Source organism: Pongo abelii, chromosome 20 (genome assembly GCF_028885655.2).
Source record: "Pongo abelii isolate AG06213 chromosome 20, NHGRI_mPonAbe1-v2.0_pri, whole genome shotgun sequence".
Classification (NCBI taxonomy): domain Eukaryota; kingdom Metazoa; phylum Chordata; class Mammalia; order Primates; family Hominidae; genus Pongo; species Pongo abelii.
The window spans coordinates 12,417,545-12,425,583 of record NC_072005.2 but is presented as its reverse complement, the minus strand read 5'-3'; the positions used below and the strand labels follow the sequence as shown (position 1 = coordinate 12,425,583).

The following is an 8,039-nucleotide window of genomic DNA, read 5'->3' as shown; positions in this document are numbered from 1 at the left end:
TATGCAGGGGATTAATTCCAGCACTCCCTGATCATACCTAAATCCACACATGACAAGTTTCTTTTATAAAATGACATATTTGCATGTTATCTACCCACATCTCCCTGTACACTCTAAGTCATCTCTGGATTAAATACCTCATGCATTGTAACAACTATGTAAATAGTTGTTTTATTGTATTGTTTAGGGAATCATGATAGAAGTCTATACATGTTCTGGACAGACCCAACCATTGCAGGCCTACCTGCATAGTACATGTCACCTATAATATTATAGTTTTTTGTTGTTGTTGTTCAACACTGGCAGATTGTTTTTGTTTAATTTTCTTCAATTTTGGTTAATACTCACCAAAATTCTAATCCTTCTTGCTTGATTACCCAAGTATAATGATTATGATAATGCTGATTGCTGTATGGTGACTAATATTATGTGTAGAGGTGACTAGATGTGTGGCATAATAGATAAGCAGTGAGACATCAGGCTAACTTGAATCTTGACAGGATGTCTGGACAGTCATTTGTGTTGGAAGAACCAGGTTCTGATTGCAGATGTTGACACTTGGAGGAGGCTAAATAATACTAATGTCACAATCTGTTCAATTTGAGGGCCAACGATCTGTAAGCATTGAAGGGTCTGTCTTCATATTTGCAGATATTTAGTTAGAAACAGTGTTGTAGAAAACCGGTTCTTCTTTTCCTTTAAATCATCAAAAAATCCTTGCAGTGTTTGTTGGCATGTTATCCCTCAGGTGAAATGGAGGCTTTCTTCCATGGAAGGATCTGACTTGAGGATGGTAATCTTTAATACTTGCACCTTGCAGAGGCTGTAGATGCCCCAAAAACTGCTGCAAGCTTTTCAAGTGTCTACATCTCTGGACAGCCTCTTCTAAATCTTCTGCATCATCATCATCCTTATCTGTAGAGGATTTCAGCATACCTTTGAGTTCTTTGTTAGTAAGGATTTCTGTATGCTCTTCTATGCTTTCCTCAAGATTGTCTTCAGTCCAGTCAGAGATAATCTTCCCCACTAACTTGCCTTGTAACATTTGGGATATTCCTGACTACCGTATCAATACTTGAGAAGACCCTGAAATCGTTGACTCCCACACTCCATAATGGCTTCCAGCATGCTTTGGCTGTCTTGACCTTTAGGACATCTACACCCTCTGTCATATGCACAATGGCATCTGCAGTTGTGAAGCTCTTCCATAAATCCACTATAGTACAGTCATGGGTAGCATCAGGACAACATGAGTTTGGGCCAGGCGCAGTGGCTCACCCCTGTAATCCCAGTGCTTTGGGAGGCCAAGGCAAGAGAATCTCTTGAGCCCGGGAGTTTGAGACCAGCCTGAGCAACATAGATTCCATCTCTAAAAAAATAAAAAGACAACATGAATCCTCCTACAGGTGAGAAAGGAGAAAGTCACCTTAATCTTCCTGATGCCTTGATTAAGTGGTTGTAGCAGTGATGTAGTTTTAGGAGGCAGGAACATCACTTCCACATTTTTTATCAGCGTAAAGAGATGGCCAGGAGTATTGTCAATTATGAGGAGGCTCTTGAGTGGCATCCCCTTTTCTTCAAGGTAGTTTTTCACTTCAGGAATGAAGCATTGGTAGATTCAAGCCTTCTTGTGTTCTTGCTGGCACACAGGCAACAAAGTTTTGCTTTTGTTTTAGAGAATCTAGTGATTGTTTGCTCAGTAGATAAGGCTGGCTTATTCTTGTGACCCGATGCATTGCCACATAGCACCAGAGTAAGGTGATCTTTCCTGGTCTTGAACTCCAGGGATTGCTTGACACTGTTTGTTTGTTTTTTGAGACGGAGTCTTGCTCTGTGGCCCAGGCTGCAGTGCAGTGGTGCGATCTCGGCTCACTGCAACCTCCGCCTCCCGGGTTCACGCCATTCTCCTGCCTCAGCCTCCCAAGTAGCTGGGACTACAGGCGCCTGTGTCCACGCCTGGCTAATTTTTTTTTGTATTTTTAGTAGAGACGGGGTTTCACTATGTTAAGCAGGATGGTCTCGATCTCCTGACCTCATGATCCGCCCACCTCGGCCTTCCAAAGTGCTGGAATTACAGGCGTGAGCCACGGGGCGCCCCGCCTTGGGATTTTTTTTGTTTTGTTTTTTAAAGAGACATGATCTCGCTCTGTTGCCCAGGCTGGAGTGTAGTGGCATGATCATAGCTCACTGCAGCCTCAACTCTTCAGGTCAAGCAGTCCTCCTACCTCAATCTCCTGAGTAGCTAGGACTGCAGGTGCATATGACCACACCCAGTTAATTTTTAAATTTTTTGTAGAGATGGAGTCTTGCTGTTACCCAGGCTGGTCTTGAACTCCTGGGCTCAAGAGATCCTCCCACCTTGTCACCACCCAGTGTCAATTCTCCTGTGGTCCTTAAGTTCTTATGTCTGTAGTGCTTTGCCTAGCTGACCCAGCTAGACTTCATGGGCCTGAAACTCCTTCCTCTTGCTCTTCTCAACTGTCTCACAGTGGTGCTTATAGAGGCTAATTTTTTTCATGTATCATTTTACTACCAATAGAGATGTGGTTCTGTGACATGTCCTCTAGCCACACTCTTAATGCTTTCTAATTCCTTATATTCAGTTTATCATGATCCAGAAGGATCATTTTCACCATTATAGGAGCAGCTCTAACACTTCCAGGAACTTCATTTTCTTTTCTGTTTTTCTGTTTTTGTGTGCGAATGCTTAGTTTGTTCTTACTGAGCCTACTTTCCAAAGTTAAATGCCCCTTTTCTAAGAATCTAAGATTCTTACTTCTCATTGAATAATAGCACTTTTTACTCTCTGCTGTCCTTTTAGTTATAGTTTTGACCTCTTGATTTATTTCTAGGAACCATTTTTCCCCATTTTTTCATTTTTTACATTTGGCATCTCAAGGGCCTCTGAATAGACAAAACAGTCTTGAAAAACAAGAACTAGGTTAGTAGGCTCTAACTTCTGGATTTCAAAACTTAACTGCAAATCTATGCTAATAAAAAGTTTGGGCCAGGCACGGTGGCTCATGCCTGCAATCCCAGCACTTTGGGAAGCCGAGGCGGGCGAATCATGATGTCAGGAGATGGAGACCATCCTGGTCAACATGGTGAAACCCTGTCTCTACTAAAAATACAAAAATTAGCTAGACATGGTGGCACATGCCTATAATTCCAGCTACTTGGGAGGCTGAGGCAAGAGAATCACTTGAACCCGGGAGGCGGAGGTTGCAGTGAGCTGAGATTGTGCCACTGTACTCCAGGTGACAAAGCGAGACTCCGTCTCAAAAAAAAAAAAAAAAAAAGTTTGGTACTAACATAATGACATAGAAGTAGACTAGTGCAGCAAAATAAACAGCACAGAAATGTGTCTTTGCAATTCAAGTCCAATAATTTTTGACAAGTGTGCTAGGACCATTCAATGGGGGTATAGATTAGTATTTATATTAGTATTTTGTTTTAGTAGCCCAAGCTGTGTAAAACACAATCCCATTAAAAAATAGGTAAAGGACTTACTCTAATGAGCATATACAAATAGACAATAGTTACATAAAGATCTTTAGCATCACTCATCATGAGGGACATGCAAATCAAAGCCACAATGACAGCCAGGCATGGTGGCTCACGCCTGTAATCCCAGCACTTTGGGAGGCCGAGGCAGGTGAATCACGAGGTCAAGAGATCGAGACCATCCTGGCCAACATGGTGAAACCCCATTTCTACTAAAAATACAAAAATTAGCTGGGTGTGGTGGCACACGCCTGTAGTCCCAGCTACTCGGGAGGCTGAGGCAGAAGAATCGCTTGAACCTGGGAGGCAGAGGTTGCAGTGAGCTGAGATTGTGCCACTGCATTCCAGCCTGGCGACAGAGTGAGACTCGGTCTCAAAACAAACAAACTCACAATGACACACAGATTGTACACTGTGGGAATGCAAAATAGTACAACCACTGTTGAAAACTGTATGATAGAACATAAAGAAATCCAAAATTGAAACAGCAAATGATCTGTCATTTCTGCTTTCTGGAATCTACCCAAAATTATTAAAAGAAGGGTCTCAAAGAGGTAAGAATGGTTTTATGTGCCAGGTGTGCATAGAGCATTTTCTTTCTGGCCTTCCGTGAAGCCTGGTGGGCCCTCATCGGAGAGGGTTGGTGGCAGGCAGAAGGTCTCAAATGTTTTTCCAAGGGGGACAAATGGACTAGGCCATGTAAAGAAATACTTTTACAAGAAGGGTCTCAAAGAAAGTAAACCCATATTAATAGCAGCATAATTTACTAACAGGTAAACTGTGAAAGCAGCCATCATGTTTATTGACAGATGGTGCTATATGCATACAATGGAACATTGGTCAGTCTTCAAGGAAGGAAAATGTGACATATGCTACAGCGTGGGTGAACCTTGCAGATATTGTGCTAAGTGAAATGGGCCATTCATATAAAGAAAAATATAGTCAGCTCACCTAATTCCTCCCACTTTCTTCCAGATATGGACTCTTTGAAATATAGAAAATTGAGAAAATACAATGCAAACTTAGAGATAATTGACTTGTAATTCTGTTCCTGGGCTGCAAGTTCAAGAAATGGATGGAAAGAGATCATGATCTGCACAAGAAATAATTTTCTGATTTTAATAGCAGAGTCAATGTTGAAAAAGAGATATGTGACTGGGCGCAGTGGCTCATGCCTGTAATCCCAGCACTTTGGGAGGCCAAGGTGGGCAGATCGCCTGAGGTCAGGAGTTCGAGACCAGCCTGACCAACATGGTGAAACCCCGTCTCTACTAAAAATTAAAAAATTAGCTGGGCGTGGTGGCAGGTGTCTGTAATCCCAGCTACTCGGGAGGCTGAGGCAGGAGAATTGCTTGAACCTGGGAGGCAGAGGTTCCAGTGAGCTGAGATCACACCATTGCACTCCAGCCTGGGCGACAAGAGCAAGACTTCGTCTAAAAAAAAAAAAAGAGAGAGAGAAATAAGCGATATAACATGGAAATTTCCAAGTTGGATGAATGCAGGAAGTCTTGGGGCCATGATCTTATGGAATGGATGTAGAGTCAATGTTTAATTAAGGAAGGACAGTAAATTCTGATTTCACATAATATGTCTTCGCAATGTAGGGGATGATCTATTTTTTGTTATACTTGTGAGATTTTGTAGTGATTATTCGAATGTTTATCATGTAAATGATAATATCACAATCAGGGGCAGTTTTCCAGTGATTTATGGATAAATTCTGGTGATGTAAAAAACGTATTTATCCACCGGGCGCGGTGGCTAACACCTGTGAATCCCAGCACTTTGAGAGGCCGAGGCGGGTGGATCATCTGAGGTCAGGAGTTTGAGACCAGCCTGACCAACATGGTAATACCCCATCTCTACTAAAAATACAAAAATTAGCTGGGCTTGTTGGCGCATGCCTGTAATCCCAGCTACTTGGGAGGCTGAGGCAGGAGAATTGCTCGAACCCAGGAGGCGGAGGTTGCAGTGAGCTGAGATCGCACCATTGCACTCCAGCCTGGGAAACGAGCAAAACTCCATCTCAAAAAAAAAAACAAAAACAAAAATATATTTATCCTGTATAGCTCTATTATATTTTTGCTTCGTTTCATGTGTTCGTTTCATGTGTAACAACTCTTAGGGTTGCACATCCAACAGTACTTTCTTATAATTATTGCTTTCCCCTTGGTAGTCATTTAGTTAGCTCCGGTTTTGACAGTGTTATTTGTAAATATAAAACGTACATTACATTTTTATGTGTTCTAGGCCCAAGAATTCACCAACTAGTTATTATTTTACACAGTTGCTTTGTAAATCCATGAGGAGAAGAAAGGTGAGGAAATATACATTTAGTCTGGATTTTATATTCATATAATGATCTTTAATGGTGCTCTCTCTCTTTTCTTGCGGATTTTGCCATCCTTTGGTTTCAGACATAAGGACTTTCTTTCATCTTTCTTGTAGGTTTGGTGTGGTAGGAACAAATTGTCTCAATATGTATGTTTTTATTCTTGAAAAAGTCATTGTTTTGTCTTTCATTTTAAACATGAGCTTTGCTTGATGTAGGATTCTTGGTTAAGGTATGTTTCAGAGCACAGCATGATGAGAAACTGTTGTGTGACAGGCTTCCCACTGAAAGGAGGATCATAAACTAACAAAAGCAAACATAGCCAGGCACAGTGGCTCATGCCTGTAATCCCAGCACCTTGGAAGGCCAAAGCGGGATGATAACTTGAGCCCAGGAATTCAAGACCAGCCTGGGCAACATAGTGACACCCCGTCTCCAGAAAAAATTTTAAAATTAACTAGACATGGTGTTTTTAAACTGTAATCCCAACTACCCAGGTGGCTGAGGCGGGAGGATTACTTGAGCCCAGGAGGTCAAGGGTATAGTGAGTCATGATTGCAACACTTTACTCCAACCTGGGCAACAGAGTGAGACCATGTCTCAAAAAAAAAAAAAAGTTCCATTTCATTCCTCTCACCATTACAGTAGTCTATAAAACTTATTTTACAGTCAAAAATCAATAAACAATATAAAAACTAGGATGGAAAAATTATTGTGTTTAGATATGATAGCCACATTTGGTTGGGAAACTAAAGACAAAACATTTAAAAGTATTAGAAAACTATTAAAACTTGGGAAGGAGTGAATTTCCTACTTATGGAGTAAACGTATACTGCATTTACAATAACATGTACTGTATGCTATTGAATTACAATCACATTTCTTGCAAAAATATATAAATTTCTGAGGAATAGGGCTAATTTCTTTTTTTTTTTTTTGAAGGTTTTTAAAAAATGTTTATTTTATATACAAAGAACTATCCTGGTTTTTCGTTGGGTAGATGCCTTGGATAATCCTTTGAAGGAAGGTCATTTAGTCCAACTTAATGAAGCCTATATCCTTCGCATACTTACAGAAACACTGGTGGCACATATTGAGACCATGTTTCCGGATCAGACCATGCTGGTTTGAACAGATGCGACAAGAGTGAGAACCGGTGGCTCCAGTACAGCTGGTGACCCATCTTGCGCTCAGGTAAAAGCCTTTCTTTCTTTTATTTTTAAAGACAGAGTCTTACTCTGTCACCCAGGCTGGAGTGTAATTGGGGGATCATGGCTCACTGCACCCTCTGCCTCCTGGGCTCAAGTGATCCTCCCACCTCAGCCTCCCAAGTAGCTGGGACTATAGGTGTGCACCACCATGCCTGGCTAATTTTTTTTGTTTTTGGTAAAGGCAGGGTTTTGCCATGTTGCCCAGGCTGGTCTCCAACTCCTTAACTCAAGCAATCCACCCACTGTGGCCTCCCAAAGTGCTGGGATTACAGGCGTGAGCCACTCACTGCGTCCAGCCTAGGGCTAATTTCATGTGCAGCATCTGTCTGTGTTTCCTGATGAAATGATGTAAGTGTCAATTGACGTAAGTGTCACCTCCATGGATATATATATTAATGCAACTTTGGTAGATTGACGATTCCTTATCATAACTCACACTGGCCAGATATGCTATAAATGTAATTTAGAAAACTCAGATCCAGCCGGGTGTGGTAGCTGACACCTGTAATCCCAGCACTTTGGGAGGCCAAGGCGGGCAGATCACGAGGTCAGGAGATCAAGACCATCCTGGCCAACATGGTGAAACCCTGTCTCTACTAAAAATACAAAAATTACCTGGGCATGGTGGCATGTGCCTATAGTCCCAGCTACTCGGGAGGCTGAGGCAGAAGAATTGCTTGAACCCCGGAGGCAGAGGTAGCAGTGAGTTGAGATCGTGCCACTGTACTCTATCCTAGGCAACAGAGCAAGACACCGTCTCCAAAAAAAAAAAAAAAAAGAAAAAAAACTCAGATCCAAATTCACTCATGCAAAATGTGCCAGAAAATTTGGATCATCAAAGAATTGTCATAAAAGGTATAACTCTATTGTCCTTATCAGTGCCTCCTGCTTAAAGTGGATCTGGACTATGGATTCCTATGTCTTACTTTCAGAAAAAGGCAAATCGAGGTGAGAATTCTGTAAATAAGTTCTCTTGACACATAAATTCATGA

General features: G+C 41.7%; 1 protein-coding gene across 2 annotated transcripts in view; it reads left to right on the top strand.

Moving 5' to 3' along the window:
• Positions 1 to 8,039, top strand: part of LOC103893060 (zinc finger protein 442) — a 31,093-nt gene that overhangs the window by 1,695 nt on the left and 21,359 nt on the right. For both annotated transcript variants that reach the window (XM_054539812.2, XM_054539813.2), the window contains exon 2: positions 6,912 to 7,030. The gene's annotated coding sequence lies outside the window, so the exon portion shown is untranslated. The remainder of the gene's footprint in view (positions 1 to 6,911; positions 7,031 to 8,039) is intronic.